The sequence below is a fragment of the Muntiacus reevesi genome, chromosome 2, assembly GCF_963930625.1.
Source record: "Muntiacus reevesi chromosome 2, mMunRee1.1, whole genome shotgun sequence".
Classification (NCBI taxonomy): domain Eukaryota; kingdom Metazoa; phylum Chordata; class Mammalia; order Artiodactyla; family Cervidae; genus Muntiacus; species Muntiacus reevesi.
This window is the reverse complement of record NC_089250.1, coordinates 12073294-12094682: the sequence shown is the minus strand read 5'-3', so window position 1 is coordinate 12094682 and position 21389 is coordinate 12073294. Positions and strand designations below refer to the sequence as shown.

The 21389-nt window shown below is 42.2% G+C and overlaps 1 protein-coding gene across 2 annotated transcripts in view; it reads left to right on the top strand.

Annotated features, from left to right (window-relative positions):
- The window catches only part of PRKCQ (protein kinase C theta), a 141554-nt gene that overhangs the window by 10114 nt on the left and 110051 nt on the right, over positions 1-21389 (top strand). The window contains exon 1 of one of the 2 annotated variants that reach the window (XM_065920945.1): positions 7164-7793. The exons of the other annotated variant lie outside the window; for it this stretch is intronic. The gene's annotated coding sequence lies outside the window, so the exon portion shown is untranslated. Of the gene's footprint in view, positions 1-7163; positions 7794-21389 lie in introns of those variants that run through there. 2 annotated transcript variants of the gene reach the window in all.

The window sequence follows — 21389 nt, the reverse complement described above, 5'->3', positions numbered from 1 at the left end:
TATACAGAGTAGTGTGTGTATACCCAACTCAGCGACTGAACAGCAACATGTCAGTCCCAATCTGTCAGTTCATCCCACCCCTACTCCCCCCTTGGTATCCTTCCATTTCTTCCCTTCATCTGTGTCTCTACTTCTGCTTTGCAAATATGATCATCTAAGAGTCATAAAGGAGATCAGTCCTGGGTGTTCATTGGAAGGACTGATGTTGAAGCTGAGACTCCAATAGTTTGGCCACCTGATGTGAAGAGCTGACTTATTTGAAATGACCCTGATGCTGGGAAAGATTGAAGGCAGGAGGAGAAGGGGACGACAGAGGAGAAGATGGTTAGATGGCATCACTGACTCAATGGACATGAGTCTGGGTAAACTCTGGGAGTTGGTGATGGACAGGAAGGCCTGGCGTGCTGTGGTTCATGGGATCGCAAAGAGTTGGACACAACTAGCAACTGACCTGACCTGAAGAGTCATAAATTCTGTAGGGCAACGGTCCCCAACCATTTTGGCACCAGTGATCGGTTTTGTGGAAGACAGTTTTTCCATGGACCAGGAAGTCAGGTGGATGGTTTCAGGATGATTCAAGAGCATTACATTTTTTGTGTCCTTTATTTCTGATCTAATGCCACTGATCTGACAGAGGTACCAGTCTGCGGCCCAGAGTTTGGGGGCCCTTGCTTTAGGGGACTTACTGAAAGGTAGAATAACCAAAAATATGAAACCAGAGGAGAAAAATACATAATCTTTTAAAGAAGATTAAAAATAAATCCCAGCTGTAATACAATGAGCACTTGCATGGGTTTCCAACAGCTAGTAAGCCATGGTTAAAACAATGTTAAGACGGGAGCTTAGGGTTTGGGCTTATACCTCAAAAGCTTATACCTTTTGGTATATGGGATATTAGAGGCAATCTATATGGGATTTTAGAGGCAATTTTTAGAGTACACTTCTGCATGGATGCCATCATGGTTTGGGGGAAATGTTCTGTGTGTTCTACAGGGACAGTTCCATCCTGGGGTGGGGGTGGGGGAGGGGGTCACACCAGGGCAACCGAAGAGTTATGTTTATCTTTGTCTACTGAACAGGGAGATGCTTTTAACTGTGTGAGGCTCATCATCCCTGCCCTCCAGAGCTTAACGGAGTCTCCACCCCAAGCATTCTGCTTTCCTCTGGGAAGGGAGAAGATCAGGTGGTACCCGGGTGCATTCCTCACCTTGATCATGGAGCCTCTTCTCCACCAGGGTTCATTTAGCAATTATCCAGGAGAGAGTCCTTTTCTGTTACATCTTTTCTTTGTAGCTTGTGATGTGTTTCCTCTCCCTCTTCTGCTTTCTCATGTCTCTGGGGATTTGTGATTCTATCTGGCTCATAAACAGAGCTCAATAACAATATTTTTTCTAATTTTTATATATTTGGCTACACTGGGTATTACTTGTGGCATGTGGAATCTTTAGTTGCAGCATTTAGACTCATAGTTGAGGTAGGTGGGATTTAGTTCCCTGATCAGGGATCAAACCCGGATCCCCTGAATCGGGAGCAGGGAGTCTTAGCCACTGGACCGACAGAGAAGTCCCAATAATGATACTGTAATTCAGTTATTATCTCCTGAGAAAACTTGCTCAATGACCTTGTTATTCAGTTGCTAAGTTGTCTCTCATTCTTTGCAACTCCATTGACTGTAGCACGCTAGGCTTCCCTGTCCTTTACTATCTCCCAGAGTTTGCTCAAACTCATGTCCTTTGAGTCAGTGATGCCGTCCAACCATCTCATCCTCTGCTACCCCTTCTCCTGCCCTCAATCTTTCCCAGCCTCAGGGTCTTTTCCAGTGAGTTGGCTCTTCACATCAGGTGGCCAAAGTATTGGAGCTTCAGTTTCAGCATCAGTCCTTCCAATGAATATTGAGGGTTGATTTCCTTTAGGATTGACATACACCAAGGACATACACCAGGTCTTCTATTTCCTTCTCTTCCTTAAACTCTCAGCACAGAGCTCAGACTGCATCTTCACTTGCGGAAGCTAGGATATCTCCTCATCAGAGAATAGATTTTCTTTTTCTCTCGTTGTCAGCATGAAGGAGTCTAATGTCATGTCATACAAATGTCATGTTTTTCAGGACCTGCTCATTAGTACTAAGAGCTCTGAGCACTGTAACATTTCCCTGTGTGCTTAGGGTGAGTGTTAGGGGTCTGAGAAGTGGTGCATGGGGCCAAGTGCAGTATTACCCTTCGGTGCATTGACTTCTGTTTGGCCAGACTCTGTACCATGTCACCTGCTGCCTCCCTCCCCTCCTCAGCCCTGTTGTGTGTTACCAGTCCCCTGACCTTGCTTCCCAGGTCCCTTGCAATAAATGAAGACACATGGGAGTTAGCATGCAAGAATATTAAGAATCCAGATTAGATCGTCCTTTTCCATAGCAGAGACTAGAGAGAGGCTATAGGATCTTGGAGCAGCTTTCCCCTGCCTTGGCCCAGCTTTTCCACGGTCATGCAGTCTTTCTGAGCTGTGTGACAATGAAGGCAGATGGAAAGATCACAGAATTGGGGGTAGGAGACCAGTGTTCTCTGACCTGCTTGGCCGTGTTGACCATAAGATGAGTGAGTTGGATGGGGGAGGGGGGAGATCTCTTGAATTCCTCCTGATCCTAATATTTTGTAGCTGTTCGGGGAGGGTGTCTTTTGAGATCTACGCATTCCACTCACACCAGGACTTCCCCCAGGCACCTGGGTAGTGCAATATCAGATACAGGTCATGGCTCCCAGCCTGTAGTTAACCCATTCATTAGCCTGGGTGTAGAATACAGAGTACAGTATGTCCCCTACATACAAATGAGTTCTGTTCTGAGAGTGCATTCATAAATCTAATTTGTTCATAAGTCCAACAAAGTTAGTCAAATAACACAGTTGGCTGTATGTTGTTGTTGTTCAGTTGTTAAATCCTGTCCAACTCTTTGTGACCCCATGGATTTCAGTGCACCAGACTCCTCTATCCTTCACTCTCTCCCGGAGCTTGCTCAAACTCATGTCTGTTGAGTCAGTGATGCCATCCAACCGTCTCATCCTTTGTCACCTCCTTCCTTTCCTGCCTTCAGTCTTTCCCAGCATCAGGGTCTTTTCTAATGAGTCGGCTCTTTGCATCAGGTGGCCAGAATATTGGAGCTTCAGTATTAGTCCTTCCAATGAATTTTCAGGGTTGATTTCCTTTAGGATTGACTGGTTTGATCTCCTTGGTGTTCAAGGAACTCTCAAGAGTCTTCTCCAACACCACAATTTGAAAGCGTCAGTTCTTTGGCACCCAACCTTCTTTATCGGCTCTATAGTAACTGTACTGTAATAGGTTTATAATACTTTTCATACAAATAATACATAGATAACAAATACAAAAAATAAAACATTTAAAGTCTTACAGTGTACTGTACAGTACCTTGAAAAGTACACCAGACATGTGAACTGACTTACATGACTGGACATGTGAATGCATGTTTGCGTCTTTGAAAGTTCGCAACTTTTAGGTTTGTATGTAGGAAGCTTACTGTATTAACCAATAGTTGCAACATGTACCTCTTCACCAATAAACAGGAGAGCAGTCACCCAAACTCTGAAATCATTCTGCTCTCATTGTAAATTTTGCAAATTAAAACTACCTGTGAGAACAAGGGCAACAGCACATTTTTCCTTCTCAAGTGTTAGTGGTGATAGTAGCACAAGAAGTTTGATAACAGCCAGTTCTTCTCAAAATGCTGATTCCTCAAAAAGAACACCTTGATTGAAGATAAGCTCATGAGGAATAGCAGCCAGATAGCATCTTCTCTACTCTAAGAGTGGAAACTCTTTGTTCTTCTGCATCAGTCATTGGAGAAGAAAAATAAAGTATCATGTATTTTTAAATGATGGAATTGCATTACTTCTTTTTTAAATTTTTATTTACTTATTAATCTTTGTCTACACTGGGTCTTTGTTGCTGTGTGCAGGCTTTCTCTAGTTGGTGGCTAGTGGGGCTACTCTTTGTCGCAGAACTTGGGCTTATTGCATTGATTTCTCTTGTTGCAGAGCACAGGCTCTACCTTATGGGCTTCAGTAGTATGGTGCATGGGCTAGGTACCACAGCAATCCTAGATAGTCTTGTTAAAGTGCTTATGATTTTGAAATAATTCAGGGAGAAATAACTTGCATAATTCCAAGGTCTGACGCAGAAGCAGCTTAAATATTTGCCAAAAGTGCAGCACAAATTACTCTCACCTTCCTCTGTTCCAGTAAAAAGAAGTTTACCGCTGGGATTTTTTTTAAGTTCCTGGGCCCTGAGATCTGTTGTTATTTATAACACACTTGGGGTATTTGATGAAAGTGCTTTAGGAAAGAAAGCCATGTGAGCAGTAGGAAAGGCTTTGTGTTACTTATTAAAATAAAATAAATGCAACGTTGTTGTTGTTCAGTCACCCAGTTGTGTCCGACTCTTTGCAACCCCATGGCCTGCAGCGTGCCAGGGGTCCTGGTCCCTCACCATCTCCCAGAGTTTGCCCAAGGTCATGTTCATTGCATCAGTGATGCCATCCAGCCATCTCATCCTCTGACACCCTCTTCTTCTGCCCTCAGATTTTCCCGGCATCAGGGACTTTGCCAATGAGTCATCTGTTCACATCAGATCACCAAAATACTGGAGCTTCAGTAACTTGCTTGACCCCAAATTGCCAGTATTGCTAAGCATAAGCTAGCACATAATTTTAGAAATTTTAATGAAGGCAAACTTAATCCATTAATAGTGTCCCATAGGTGAAACTGGTAGAGAGAAATTCCAATTCAATATTTGAATTTTATTATTTCAATTGAAAGGAAGAAGGGCGAGCCCTTCTCTTTTGAGAACAGGTTAGAGGTACTCAGAACAGAGAGAATATATCTTCATTAAATATACAAAATCAGGGGACTTCCTCAGCCATCCAATGGTTAAGACTTCACTTTCCAATGCAGGAGGTGCAGAGTCCATCCCTGGTCAGGGACCTAAGATCCCACATGCCTCATGGCCAAAAGAACCAAAACATAAAATGGAATCAGTAATGTAACAAATTCAGTGAAGACTTTAAAAATGGTCCACATTAAAAAATCTTTTAAAACATAGTAATATGAAAAAATAAATATACAAAATCATTTTCTCCTGGAAAAATATGGTATTTTCTGGTGGAAAAAATAGTATAGAACTCTGGGTCTAAATATCTAGACCCAGAGAGAGATCGCACCATTTATTCAAGTACTGGTGTGTCTCAAGACACTTCGCAGTACAGCTAAGAAAGCAAAATATAAAGAACCATCAAACATGCTGCAAGTCCAAAAAGTGAGACACGTGTTTGTTTGGATGTTTGTCTGAAAACTGTCAATAGAAAAGTTCAGGCTCAATTCCAGGGAATTTTAATCCACACACTGCAAGATGGAAACAGGATTACATTTTCTAAGAACCAATTTTTTAAAAGCTTGAACACTAATCAGTTAAGTGTGACGTAGGTTTGAAATTAGGGTTGGTGATAAGTAATTAAATGAAGTACAACTTAACACATGTTGGTAGTGAGTGGATCAGTGCTGTTGTCCTGAACTTGTTAAGGCTGCAGTGTACTATTAATATTTATTTGACCTAGAATATTGCTTTGGATATCAGTCGCTGTGTAGCAAACATTCGCAATACTTTGTGGCTTAAAACAACACCATTTGATCTGCTCGTGATTCTGTGGCTCAGGAATTTGGGCTGGCTCTGCTGTTCATGGATTCACATGGGTTCTCTCCTGAAGCTGTGCACAGATCTGAGATGGGATCGCTCATATTGGGTTGGCCAAAAAACTTGTTTAGGTTTCTCCATACCATCTTACAGAAAAACCCAAATGAACTTTTTGGCCAACCCAGTGTATCATGTAGACTTCCCTGGTGGCTTAGTGGTAAAGAATCTACCTGCCAAAACGGGAGACCTGGGTTTGATCCCCGGCTCCGGAAGATCCATGGGAGAAAGAAAGAGCAACTCATTCTCATATTCTTGAGTGACATGGGGCAAGGGTAGAGAATGGCAATTCTTGAGAATACTCACTCTAATATTCTTGCCTGGGAAATCCCATGGACAGAGGAGCCTGGTGGGCTACAGTCCATAGGGTCACAAAGAGTTGGATGTGACTGAGCGACCAAGCAGCAATAGATGAATGGCACTTGGTGGGTATGGCTAGAAGACTGGAACCCTCCGGCTCCTTCTCTTTCTATGCAGCCACGTTGGACTTCTTTTCATGGTGATTAGATCCTAACAGTAAATATTCGCAATAGACAAAGGCTCAAATCTCTTAAGGGCCAAACTAGGAAGCCTTGGAGCATCACTTCTGCTGAGATCTGCTGGTCAAAGCCAGTCTCAAGTCAGCCACGATGACGGGGAGAGGGCTGGGCGGAGGAGCATCGCAGGAGAGCTTTGGGATGGGAGGTGCTCTGCAGGTATCCTTGGAAACACACGTATTTAGGCTGTGATGGGATAATATTTCACCACCTCACATTTCTTTTCTGAGGCGGAACCTCTAGTCTCCCTGGTGGCAGAAGAGTCTGACGCAAACAAAACTGGGATTGCCATCCTCTCCTGTAGAATAAGATCCAGGCCCTTGACGCAGCTCGCAGGTCCTTCCCTGTCTGTCCCCCGCCCGCCTCTCCAGCCTCCCTCTCCCACGGCCCTGAGCGCCACCTTTTTCTTCCACGCCTCTTGGTTAGCGTAGCTCCATGGGGAGCCACACGCGAGAGATGCCCTTCTCCCCTTGCGTCCTCACTCGGCCGACCCCTCAGACATCACTGCCTCTGCGAAGGCGCCCCCACCCCCTGCTCTAATTAAAGCATCCTTTCCCCCGAGTGAGCGCCCGGCTTCCTGTGCCGGAAGCCGCCTCAGCAGTAACAACACCCCCTCCGCCCCACCACACTGTCAGCTCCTTGAGGGCCGGGGTGCGGGCCTGTCTCTCCAGTCCCCCCTGGGCTCCAGCCCCACTCAGCAGGTGCTCAGTCCATGGCTAGGGCGTCGGTGTGATCTCTGCCCAGGGTAGAACAGGGGGTTGCCTGGAGGGAAGACCAGAAAACCCCAAACAGGAAGAAGGCGGGTGTGATGAGGAGGAGGTCAGAGCTGTGAAAGTAAGCCTCGTGACGGAACCGAAGGGGCGGACGCAGCACCGCCACCGTGCAGAGAGGAGAACAGGCCAGACACAGCGTGAGACGCGAGCTTAGCAGCTGAAACAGAGCGGTCAGCTCGAGCCCAGGGTCACGGTTAAGAGGGAAGAGGCAGGGAGGAAGCTGGCGTCGGACCCGGCTGTGTGCATTCGTGGAGATAACGGGCGCAGCACCTCGTAAGGGCATCCCAGACCTGCCATGAAGAGGCAGGGCGCCCCATGCCAAACAGTACAGAATCTCGGCCCTTCTCCGCTCACCTTCTCCACAGGTGGCTGCCCGCCGGGAGGGCACGGGAGAAGGCGGTGCGTACTTCACTTGGTGCCTGTTAAGTGACTAGCGCGCCTCCCCAGCCACACTGGCTGCATAACGTGAAAGTGAAACTGACTGTTGCGCTTGGCGCTGGTGAGGAGGTTCAGGGGAAGTGGTGCGACTCGGGGGAGGGAGCGGGAAGGCCCACCTTGAACGAGCAGAGCCGCTTTTTGACAAAACAACCCTAAAGGAAGTAATCATTGTGAGAAAATGTTTTCTGCTAAGTGGTGGAGGAAGAAAACACGATCGTCATTCCTTTGACTCTGTTGAATGGATAAACTCAAGACTAATAGTTACAGCTAACTTGGATCGAGCTTTTTCTGCATCCAGGTACTGCTCTGATCAGCTTACGTCTGTTAACCTACTTGACTGGGTCTTATTGTCCCCATTTTGCAGATGAGGAAAGAGTTAAACAGCTTGTTCAAAGTCACAGAGCTGCCAAACGGCAGAGCTCGGATTTGAACCCCCGCAGCTTGATGCTGTAATCTGTGTTCCTGATGCTCCGCTTGGCTTAGCCTGAGTTAGACAATATACTGTATCTACTGACTCATGTTTTAAAAAAATATATTACCGGACAGTAGTGTTAATTCTAAGAAATGAGTTATGAGACTTCCTTCCCTCCTTGTATCAGTTATGGTTTCGGGCACATTTTATTTTTTTTGGGGGGGGCACATTTTAAAATGGCAAAGTCTATCATCTATGGACACACACATATGTATATGCTGACTACTGTAACTTGCAAAGAGCTGTTTAGAAGAAAGTGTGTTTAATTAAAAATGAGTGAGAAATGCAGCCAGATTAATCTCCTTTGGTAATAACTTTACAGTTTGAAATTTGACTTTGTAAAGCAATTCTGGAAATGAGAGGAATAATATATTGTCATGCTGTGAGACACATTTATATTGTTTCTCAATATATGCCTGAGATAACTTTGTAATCTGCTTTTAAGTCAGTATGTTCGCATATCTATGAAATCACTAGTAAGATTCAAATTATGTTTCTGATCCTTTTTATGTCTGTTATTTATTGATTGTTGTTATTTGACAAGTTCTGAAGCCTAAGATTCCAGAAAGTTCAAAGAGATATCCTTATTCAAGAAAACACTTGTTTGGCAATATTTTCCAAAGAATAATTTTTAAATCTCAAAGCTCTGTACTTTATTATTTTCCTGGTTGGCTTGCAAGATAACAACTAGAAATATCATAGGTGTTTCATATTTGAGCAAATGGACAGTTTTCACAGGGGGAATATAAATGTTAGTCCTGAAAATGAATAAACAGAAAAAAATTGTGATAACCACTGAGATGCAGAACACCCATGATGCATTGTCTTCAGGGCAGAAACAAAGCGTACCTATCCTTTCTGGGGCTTCTGTTTTAGCCTTATCTTTCTGACCCTTATGGGCCCTTATGTTTCTGACCCTGTGCAACCCTCCTGGGCCAGCACTTGGAGAAGATTTATGGGTTTACCCATAGAGGGAAGGAGGAATCTGTTAAGAGTACAGAGAGAGGGATTTGTTTTTTCTTGGAGTAGACATTCTAGCAAATCAAAAGGTGGCCGTCTTTGGAATTCTCCTTCCCACCTGATCTCAAAATACCCTCCAGTAACCACCTGAAAGTCCTCATTTCTTGCCGGTACCAGAAATTCTGCCAGCTAGAAATTTAAGACACACAGAGCCTCTGAAAAATGCAAGTACCACTGAGATTGCCTTCACACGTTAGAGTGGATTAATCAGTAACTTCGAGAAAATGGGAACTTTTATGACTTGTAACAAGCAGGGAATTATTCAGTCCATGGATAGTAATTGATCCAACCCTTCATTGATCATTGTCAGTGATGGATGTGGTGTTGGGAATACAGGGGAGAAAAGAGAACCGAAGTCCTAACCCTCATGGAGGAGAAAGGCATTAAAAATCAAACAAAAAATAGTATGTAAGTAAGATCATCTAGTTCACGACAATGCTGTGAAGTTACAGTAAAAAGAATGAAGAATTAGAAATTTCTGGAACCTGGCCTATTCTTAGATTACTAAGTGCTTGCTTTCTATAGAGTGGGAGGGAGAGGAAAAATATCTGCTGTGCACTCACTGCCATAAAATCATGGGTAGTCATATGACACAGCAGTCCCACTACTGGGCATGTGCCCTGAGAAAACCGTAATTGAAAGAGACACATGTACCCCAGTGTTCACTCATCTCTTTTTACAATAGCTGGACATGGAAACAGCCTAGATGTCCATCGACAGATGAACAGATATGCAGATTGTGGTACGTGTGTGCAATGGACTGTTACTCAGCCAGATGAATGGATACAGAAATCCTGGTACATGTATACAATGGACTGTTACTCAGCCAGATGAGTGGATACAAAAGTTGTGTTACATATGTACAATGGACTGTTACTCAGCTTTAAAAAAGAACACATTTGAGTTAGTCCTAATGAGGCAAAAAACCTAGAGCCTATGTGAACAAACTTCAACAAAGTGAAGTTAGTCAGAAAGAGGACAAATATTGTGTACTAAGGCATGTGTATGGAATCTAGAAAGATGACACTGATGAACCTATTTGCAGGGCAGCGATGGAGACGCAGACATAGAGAACAGGCTTGCACAAACAGTGTAGGAGGGAGAGGGTAGGACGAATTGAGAGAGTAGCATGGAAACTTCTACATTACGGTATAAAATGGATAGCCAGTGGGAATTGGCTGTGTGACCCAGGGAGCTCAACCCAGTGCTCTGTGACCACCCAGAGCGGTGGAGGATGGGAGGGAGGTTCCGGAGAGGGGGGACATGGATATATCTGTGGCTGGTTCGTGTGGATGTATGGCAGAAACCAGCACGGTATCACAAAGCAATTATCTTCCAATAAAAAATTACCAAAAAAAGAACCATGCGTATAAAGAAAAAGAAGGTGCAGACAAGTCACCGGTGATACAGAGAAGTCCTGTTCTGTCCTTCCCTGGTTCCAAGTGATGCATAGCCCTTATCTTCTCTGTCCGTCCGTGAGGCCTGCCCTGACCCCTTTCTCACCACTGGGTGGTTGTTTTTGTTTTAAGCTGGTACATGCCTGGGACTTAGGTTGTCATTATTTATTTGTTATCTGAATAGATATATGGATTCTGACTATTATGATTCCGATTAGTAAAGAGGGTCTCTACCTTTCTGAAACATCCGGAACTTTTTAATGCCTCTTGCTGCTGTTTTAGCACACAGGCAAATGAGTAGAAGGAAACTAAAGGGCTGTCGGATTACTTCCCACCCCTGCAGCCCAAGCCCCCAATCTGTTACTTCCTTTCTTTATTGGAGGGAACATGCTTCCCTGTGCCTGAGAAAGCACGCGCGCGCACGCGCATGTGTGTGTGTGTGTGTGTGTGTGTGTGTGTGAAAGCACACGTGTGTGTGTGTGTGTGTGTGTGTGTGTGTGTGTGTGTGTTAGTTGCTCAGTAGTGTCTGACTCTTTGTGACTCCATGGACCGTAGCCTGCCAGGCTCCTCGGTCCATGGAATTTTCCAGGTGAGAATACTGGAGGGGGTAGCCATGCCTTTCTCCAGGAGATCTTCCTGACCCCAGGGATCGAATCCAGGTCTCCTGCATTGCAGGCAGATTCTTTACCATCTGAGCCGCCAGGAAAGCCCTGAGAAGGCACTTGGTACTGCCTAGATAGTTAACTAGAAAAGGAATACCACTAGTCAATATGAAAATAGCCTTTCCCCTCTTCTTTCCCCTAAGGATAAATACTCTTAGCATTTTCTGATCTTAATAGTGTTGAGATAAAAATAGTTAAGTACAGAATTTTAGCAAGGACAGATGTTTTTCTCTTTAGATTCTTCATTTTTAAAATTTAATTTTAATTGGAGGATAAGTGCTTTACAATGTTATGTTAGCTTCTGCTGTGCAACAGTTTGAATCTGCTATAAATATACATAGATTCCCCTCCCTCTTGAGCCTACCTCTGACCCTCACCCCTTTAGGTCATCACAGAGCACTGAGCTGAGCTACCCTTGTTATTCAGCAGGTTTTTTTTTTGTTTTCTTTTTTTTTACACACGGTAGTGCATACATGTTAATGGTACTCTCTCAATCCAATCCGTCCCTCCCTCTCCTTCACCTGCTGTGTCTACAAATCTGTTCTGTATATCTAGACCCTTCTTTTTAAAGGCAAGGAAACTGGGGCTTAGATGAGATAGTCAGGGTATCACAGCTGGTTGGTGGTGGGAGTCAAGAAAGTGGAAGTTTTCATGGCTTCCACTGCTTAATTATGGCTGCAGAGGAGCCTTAATAAATACCAGTGATCTCCCACCCCAACCTCAAAAATTGAACATCAACCTGTAAAATCTTATTTTTTCTCCTGAAACTAAATGACCATATCATCACAAGTGAAAGGGACATGGTTCAAGAAATGATGCTCTTCCAGCAAGCAGGGGTTCCCCTAAGAACTTCTGCACCCAGGGGCTCTCTGGAGTCAATCCATCACCTTTCTTTGTCCAAAGTGCTTTCTCAGACTTTCATGCTATACACCCATGACACTTGCTTGCTAAATCATCAGCTTAATTTATTTACCCCATTTCTTTTATCTCAGTTTTCTGGTTGTATTTTATCTAAGTCATCTTTACTTTAGTTGAGCTAAAGCTGTGGTTTTGCAAATTAAATCAGTTGTGGGTTTCTGCATATATCTCCTCTCTGTGTTTACTAAGCTTTTTTTTTTTTTAACTAACATTATAGGTTCTGTTTTCATCTTACTAGTTGTGTGAGGGAAGATTTGTTTTGCTTAAGTTTCTTTGAGACGAAACTATTTAGAGGAACACATTTTAAGAAACCAAAATATTTTTAAGCGCCTGGTTTAATTGATATCTTTAGCAAAAGTTCAGTTTCTTTAAAGTTTGAAAGTTCGTCCATAAGAAAGAAATCGTGTGGTTTTTGAGGCTGGACTTCATACTGTAGACAGAGAGAAGTTTTTTGTTTTTCAACGTTGAAGAGACTTTGGAAAGGCAGCTTTTATGGCTAAGGTGGATGACGAATAGAGTGCACGCAAAGACAAGGAAGCCAGTACTAATTAGGAAACTACTGTAATAATCTAGGGAGAAGGTCTGAAGTTGTCAGGCTAAAGGATTGGAGAAAGAAAGAGAGGGAGGGAGGAAAGAAGGAAGGAAGGAAAGAAAGAAGGAAAGAGAGAGAGAGAATGAGAGAAAGAAAGAGAAAGAGAGAAAGGGAAGGAGGAAGGAAGGAAGGAAAGAAAGAGAAAGAAGGAAAGAAAGAAAAGAAAAGAGAAGTTGCTCAGTCGTGTCCGACTCTTCGCAACCCCGTGGACTGTAGCCTAGCATGCTCCTCCCTCCATGGGACTTTGCAGGCAAGAGTACTGGAGGGGGGTGCCACTTCCTTCTCCAGAGGATCTTCCCACCCAGGGATCGAGCCTGGGCCTCCCGCATTGTAGGCAGACGCTTTACGGTCTGAGCCACCAGGGGAGTCAAAAGGATGGGAGAGTAAGGATCAAATACAAAAGAAACAATCAGATAGAACTGGCAAGTCTTGTTGCACAGTTGGGTGTAAGAGGTAAAAATCAAGGAGTCCTCACAGCTGATCCCAGTATTTCTAGCTTGGAAGAGCCAGTGGACGGTGATTCCATTGAGCAGGACAGGGGAGAGCAGAGAGGCCTGAGCACTGAAGGAAAGGTGGAACTCGTATTTGTTCTGGCTGTGCTCGAGCAGGCAGAAAGACACGTGGAGTGATGCAGTGTGTAGCTGAAACTATAGGACTGAAGGGCGTGCAAGTGTAGTTCAAGAAGAATGTCTTTTTGAAGTTACTGCTAAGTAGAGGATCACTGAAGCCACCAATGTGGGTGTGATTAGCCAGAAAGGACTCAAGTCGAAACCTGGATGTGTTTCAGAAGTTTAGGTAAAGAAAGCTGAACTAACAGTAGCTGAAAGAGTGACCAAGAGATGGAAGGGCAGGCAGAGGGGGAAGGACTGTCAGCAGTGCTGTGCAATATGGAGGAAGAAGATTAAGAATGAGCCACTGGATCTGGAAATTGGCATCACTGGTGCCCTTGGGGATAGCCAGGTCAGCAGAGTGGTGGGTATACAAGACAGAGGGAGAGGGTAGAGAAGCCGCCGGATGGTGGGAAGGGATGCTGGCTGCTGGGGGAGGGGAGACGCAACCGCATCTGCAGAAGCAAAGTCACAGGTTGTCAGGGATGGGGAACACAAGCATATTTGTGAGTAGGGGTCAGTTGGTGTTCAGTCCCTTAGTCTTGTCCGAATCTTTGTGACCCCATGGACTGCAGCATGCCAGGCTTCCCTCTACTGTCCTTGAGGAGTTTGCTCCAACTCATGTCCATTGAGTCGATGATGCCATCCAACCATCTCATCCTCTGTTGCTCCTGCGTTGGAGAGGGGGTGAGATCACAAGGATGGTGGGGGTTGGGGGGTCAAGGAAAAGAAGAGTTCCAGGGATGTGGCCCTGGAATGTGATCATACATAGGACACACCTGGGGGAGAACAGGTGGAGAAGAGGTAAGTTGGACCAGAGGAAAGAAAGTTGAGCAAGTTTATGAGACTTCCATCTTCTCCTGAAATAGTTTCATATGCTGAAGGTGGAGAAGACAGAGTTATGGTTTTGGGGAATAAGGAGAAAAACTGAGGGACAGCCTACTTAGCAAACAGGAAAGGAAATGGACCAGAAATGAAATTTTATTAAAATATTGTTAGTGAATTCAGTAATAAATGCTTAGATTATTTGTTGCTTTTTGTTATGCTAAAAGTACACACAGTTTAATTTTTACCATTTTAACCATTTTTAAGTGTAGAATTAGTGGCATTCATTAGCTTTATCATGTTATGCAGCCATCACTCCAGTTATTCATTTCCAGAACTTTCTCATCACCCCAAGCAGAGATTCTGGACAAAATTCCTCCCCTCAGCCACTGGTAATCACCACTCAACTTCTGTCTCTGAATTTGCTTGTTTTATCTATTTCATATTATTTGTTGTTTTTAAAGCATAATCCATAAAATAAGAAGGAATAACAGGAAGGTAATAATTCTAACTGTAATGTTCCATTGATGGAGGTCCGTCTTAAACCATTCTCTATTTTTAAAATCTGCTTATAAAACATTAATGTTATAAAGTTGGTGTAATGCATTATCCTTAAAGTAACTCAGATTTACTTGGGAACCCCATAAATTCTACTTTGATCCTTTTTTTGACATGTACAAAACTGGATGCTGCAGTTTTGTGCATGTCAAAAACAGTATATTTTTCTCCCATCTAAATGATAGCATAGAATTGCTGTTTGGTAAATATTTTTCTGTTTAGCAATCTGTTTCAGAGGATTGCTTTATTCATCTGAATTTATGTTGTCTGCAATATGAGTTCCTAAAAATAGCTAATATATGCATCACTTAGACAAATGAGAGGTTTTCCTACTAAGATATGCAAATAAATAAACACACTGCTTTATATGTCAGTTAGAGGTGACAGGAACTGATTTTCACTTCTCAAGAGGTGGTTCAAATAAATCATGATAGCTTTGGAATCAGTTATTTTTAATGGAAATAATCTTTCTTCCCAGTAAAAGTAAATTTGAATGTGATGTGTTAGAAGAAATATCTTATACGGCAGTCATCTTCCAGCAAAAGTTGACAAAATCCCAGGTGTTCCTCGCCCCATAGCAGTGCACAGTGGCCTTAGGAGGTTCCTTCTAAATTTAGGGTTCTCAAGGGAAGTGGCATCAGCCACAGCATTTCCTCAGGCCCTGAAGCTAGCCACTGCCTCTAAATATTGCTGACCAGGCTATCAAAAAGAGGAACTATTTTCATATCATTTGCCTACCCCCATCTCACCTCCTCTCATCCAGTCCCAGCATCCTTTAATTCCTGGCTCAGAGCCTCACTTCTCTCCTAAAGCTGCTGGTGTGGACTTTTTCCTCTTCAGAAATTGTGGTGGTGGTGGTTTTCAGTGGCTAAGTCGTGTCTGACTCTTTGCAATCCCATGGACTGCAGCACACCAGGCTTCCCTGTCATTCACCATCTCCTGGAATTTGCTCAGACTCATGTCCGTTGAGTTGGTGATGCCACTAACCATCTTATCCTCTGTCACCTCCTTGTCCTCCTGCCCTCAGTCTTTCCCAACATCAGGGTCTTTCCTAATGGATTAACTCTTTGCATCAGGCCTACTGGCTTTTGTCGCTTTATTTGTAAATCACATATCCCAGGCACTGTCATCCTCTTGAAGTTAATGTGTTTTAATCCATAGAATCATGAACGATCACCATTTTACAGATGAGGACTTTGGCTGCAAGGAAATAAAGTAACTTGGCCTAAGGTCACACAGCTGAATTTGACAACAAATGGTTGAACTGGGTATTGGATAGGTGTGTTTCTTCCCTAGGATTACTTGAAGGAGCTCTGCCAGAGTTTGTCTTTCAGGCTGTTTTTTTGCTAATTCTGTCTCTAACAAACACCTTTTTGTTCTGGAGGCCTTTGTCCAGATATTGGATACAGTTCCATACTATTAGTTATCTCTTAGATTTTTAAAAATTATCATCACTTTTCCTGCCTCCCAGAGATAATCTTGGTTAAAGTTTTAGGTGCTGGAAACTAGTGGCCCATTTACAGATTGTACATTTCAGGGAGCAATTTGACAATAACTATACTATAGTCGAAGATGTGTATACACCAAAATGCTGTGGTTCTGCTACTTTGTACATATTTTGTAGAAACCTGTGGCAAAGCAGATATCTGCAAGAATGTTCACAACAGTATGACTAAGAAAAGCCAAAAAAATTGAACATTGGCAGAAGAATAGATGAAAAGATTGCAGTGTATTTATTTCAATGAAATTCTAAGGAGCAGTGATTTTCAAGTGTGGTCCAGAGATCCCTAGAGATCCTGTTGACTTCTTTCAGGGTATTTCCAGATCAAAACTCATTTCACAGCATGACTAAGACCTTTTTCACCTTTTCTCTTTCATTCTGTACGGTGGAGTTTTTCAGAGGTCATGTGCTGTGATAACAACAGACTGACTGCAGAAATAAGAATAAGAAGCAAGCTGTCTTCTATTAAGCCAGACATGAAGGAGATTTACAAAAGTGTAAAAGAGAACCACTTTTCTCATTGCCTTTTGCATTGAAAAAGTATGATTATTTAATCATAAAGTATGTTCTTACGTTAATGTTATATAATGGGTTTTATTATTTTAAATTGTTGTTTTTCCTTGTTCAGTTGTCAAGTCATATCTGACTCTTTGTGACCCCATGGACTGCAGCATATCAGGCTTCCGCATCCTTCACTATCTCCCTGAGTTTGCTCAAACTCATGTCCATTGAATCAGTGATGCCATCCAACCACCTTATCCTCTGTCGTCCCCGTCTCCTGCCTTCAGTCTTTCCCAGCATCAGGGTCTTTTCCAATGAGTCAGCTCTTTGCTTCAGATGACCAGAGTATCAGAGCTTCAGCTTCAGCATTGGTCCTTCCAATGAATATTCAAGGTTGATTTCCTCTAGGATTGATTGGTTTGATGTCCTTGCTGGCCAAGGGACTCTCAAGAGTCTTCTCCAGCACCACAGTTGGAAAGCATCAATTCTTCGGTGCTCAGCCTTCTTTATGGTCCAACTCTCACATTCATACATGACTACTGGAAAAACTAGTTTTGACTAGACAGACCTTTGTCAGCAAAGTGGTTTCTCTGCTTTTAAATACACTATCTAGGTTTGTCATAGCTTTTCTAACAAGGAGCAAGTATCTTTTAATTTCATGGCTACAGTCACTGTCCAAAGTGATTTTGGAGACCAAGAAAATAAAATGTGTCACTGTTTCCATTGTTTTCCCATCCATTTGCCATGAAGTGCTGGAACTAGATGCCATGAGCTTCATTTTTTGAATGTTGAGTTTTAAGCCAGCTTTTTCATTCTCCTCTTTCACTTTCATCAAGAGGCTCTTTAGTTCCTCCTCAATTTCTGCCATTAAAGTGGTATCATCTGCATATCTGAGGTTGTTGATATTTCTCCCAGCAGTCTTGATTCCAGCTTGTGTTTCACCCACCCCGGCATTTCACATGATGTAGTTAAATAAGCAGGTGACAGTATACAGCCTTGATGTGCGCCTTTTCAATTTTGAACCAGTCTGTTGTCCATGTCCGGTTCTAACTGTTGCTTCTTGTCCTGTTTCTCAGGAGGCAGGTAAGGTGATCTGGTATTCCTGTCTCTTGAAGAATTTTCCACAGTTTGTTATGATCCACACAGTCAAATGCTTTAGCATAGTCAATGAAGCAGAAGTAGATTGTTTTTTAATCCTCTTGCTTTTTCTTTGATCCAACAGATGTTGGCAATTTGATCTCTGGTTCCTCTGCCTTTTCTAAATCCAGCTTGTACATCTGAAAATTCTTGGTTCATGTACTGTTGAAGCCTAGCTTGAAGGATTTTGAGCCTAATTTTGCTAGCGTGTGAAATGAGTTCAATTGTATGGTGATTTAAACACTCATAGACTTTGCGTTTCTTTAGGATTAGAATGAATACTGACTTTTTCCAGTCCTGTGGCCACTGCTGATTTTTTTCATGATTATTTTCTGATGTGACAAATATTGATTAACTGAATTCACTTAAACCAAAGCTCTTCAGTGGCCTTAGTAATTTTTTAAAAGGTAAAGGAATCCTAAGACCAAAAAGTTTGGGAACCACAGCTATAGAGTGAATAAAATGAATAGTTGAGATTACATGTACCGAGAAAAATGAATCTCACAAATATAAATGGAGTTGCAGAAGAATGTAAATAACAGTTTATATATTGAGTTTTAAAGTCAGTTAAATAGGCAATAGTAGAATAGAAATAGATATATAGATACTTATTATATGTATAAAAATGGAGGGAATAATAAACTCTGGAGTCCGGATAGTAATTCTCTTGGTAAGAGTGTCAAAGGGAATTCAGTCAGGAGAAGGATATTGGAAGCTTCAAATATATTGGTTAGGTTTTCTGTTTTAGTTTGGACTGTAGGTGTTGAGTATTCATCAAGTTATTTTTTATGTTTTTATATGCCTGAAATGTTTTATAGTACAATTTTAAAACTAATAGCTATATACAACACAACAACAAAAAACAGAGTCCAACTTAAAAAATCAATGAATGACATGAATAGATATTTTCCCAAAGATGATATGCCAATGACCAAGCAGTGTATGGAAAGATACTCGATATCATTGCAAATTAATACCGCAATGGGATATCACCTCACACTCATTAGGATGGCTACTTCGAAAAAACCACAAGGTTTTGGTGAGGATGTGGAGAAATTAGAACCCTTGGATGCTGTTGTTGAGACTGTAGAATGGCACAGCCACTATGGAAAACAATGTAGTAGGTCCTCAAAACAATTAAGAGTAGAATTACAGTGTGATACAATAGTCAGCCTTGTGGGTATTCATTCAAAAGAGTTGAAAGCAGCATCTTAAAAAGATATCTGCTCTCCGAAGTTCATAGCAGCATTGTTTGCAATATCCAACAGGTGGAACCCACTGTTTCCATTCGTCATGCAGCTGACAGGTGAAAGGATAAACATAATGTGACATGTACAAAGAGTATTATTTGGCCTTAAAAAGGAAGAAAATACTTCAATAAAAAAGGAAGGATATTCTGACATATGCTATGACATGCGGTTGAATAATATTCTACTTTAACCTTTTTAGGGTTCAACTTTCACTTCTTTAAAATGGGATCAGTAGCCCATTCTTCAAAGGTTGATGTATGGATTTAATGAGAACATGAAAAATGATGGCCAGTGCCTAGCACAGAGCTTTGGCCCATGCATAATCATTTCCTTCTCCTCCCTTTCTAAATTATAAATGTCATGAGGATCAGGTAGAAGGAATACACTTTTCTCATGTCCCTAGTTCCTTGCGTCACATATTAGTGACAGCATGACTATGTTTATTATCATGTTTAATAGAATTGGAGAAGCTCCTGCTTCAGTGATTTAGAGATCTGTTCCAGCGTGGCAACAGTGATTGTCTGTTTCACTCTCTCCTGCTCCTCTCTCCCAACAACCCCTACCACCTAGACATCAATAACGTGAGTGAAGGAGTAGCAGACCCCGTCACTCAGGAAAACAAAGCTGATTTGATACGTTAGTTGGATTGGATCTCTGTTAAGAGAGAATGTTGAATAGTTATCTGATCAATGCAGGTATTGAGGATGAGCAGAAAGAATCAAATTGCAAGTCAAGACCCAGTTTCCAGTTATCTTAATTTATAATCCTCCTTTGGCCTCAGTCGATAAGAATTAATCACTAGGGACTTAATTATAGTGTCACTGGTTGCTGTTACCAGTGTGTTGTGGTCCTTGATTAGATGGGCAAATTGGTACTTAAGCTGACAGTATGTCATTAGAGAGGCAAGTCCAAGGGAGAATCTTGAGTGGGGTTGATTTTGGTGGAGATATCCAGCCATCCACAGTCTTTCTGGAATAGATGTCAAATAGGTGCAGGAGTGAAGCTTAAAACTGGGACTATGACAAACAGGTTAACTTCTTTCAGATTGATTTACCCCCATTGTTTGCTGCAAACCTCTCTTTCTGAAGCTCTCCCCAAATAGTAGCTTAACACATAAATTATTTGTTCTGAGAATGTTTTTCTTTAATATGAGTTAATGACTCTACCCTCAATTCATAATAGAAGTATGCTCAGGAGAGAGAAAAGTCAAATTTTTGGAAATCTGTCCTTAAAAGAATCTTGCCTGTCTAGACTGAGAAAGCAATGAATATAAGTTTACTATGTAGAAAATGTCTGTTGTATTGTCTCTTAAGAAAAATTAGGTAACTGGTAAAAGTTTGTGAGTATTTTACTAGTCACCTGAAATAATAGAGCTTTCTCAGTTTTCTGAAAGTACAGGTGTCATCTGTGTCACAGACTAGGCTTCTGCATGTTTGATTGATAGAATCGAACACGACAGAGAGCTCAGGGAGACCAACCTCATAATTGACTGGAAAAGAAAGAAGTGCTTTGTTTATGCTAAACTAAACCCAGAGAGCAAAGTAATTTGTAGGACTTACAGACTTGAGGGTCTGTATGAAAATAAAGAAAAGGTGAAACATAGTATTATACAAAAAAACACATTCTTTCTTTTCTTCCCCGGGATCTCATCCTCAGCAGTTACACAGGGCCTTCCCAGAGGATAGCAGTTAATTAGGCATCTTTGGAGACAAACAGAGAAAGTGCTAGGTGCTCTGGTCATGGGTAGGGCAGGTAGGGACCCAGAAGTGCCTCACATCTTTAGATCTGTCCTGCACATGTTGATAAAGATAGATATTAACTTGATACTGACATTTTTGCTGTCACCCTTTCTTCCAAAACTTACATTGCGACTCCTTTGTACTTCTAACTGGAAGGAAAGTAATTGTAAAGTAGTAAAGTGTTAGCCGCTCAGTCATGTCCGACTCTGTGACTCCATGGACTGTAGCCCGCCAAGCTCCTCTGTCCATGCAAGAATACCTCCCGGCAAGAATACTGGAATGGGTTGCCATTCCCTTCTCCAGGGATCGAATCCGGATCTCCCACACTGCTGGCAGATTCTTTACCATCTGAACCACGAGGGAAACCAAAGCAGTGAAATGTCAGTATAAATAATTTGTTTTAAGCACATTTGATTAATTGGAGGGTATGTAAAATAATTTAAACCGTTAAAAATAAGTTTTCTAGGGACGCTCACCTTTAAGAATAGACCCTCTGGCTGCCTGGGGTATGCAGATGCTGAATCCTGGCTCCTTTTCTTTTTCAGCTGCAAATCCTCATGTGAGATGTTTAACCTTGTAACCCAAGCCCAGTTTCTTCGTTTGTAAAGTAGAGATGATGATTTCTATCTTGCAGAGCTGCTGTGGGCATTTTTTTTTTTTTTTTTTTTTTTTTTTGCATTTCACATATTGTTTGTATTTACTTGTTTTTGTTGG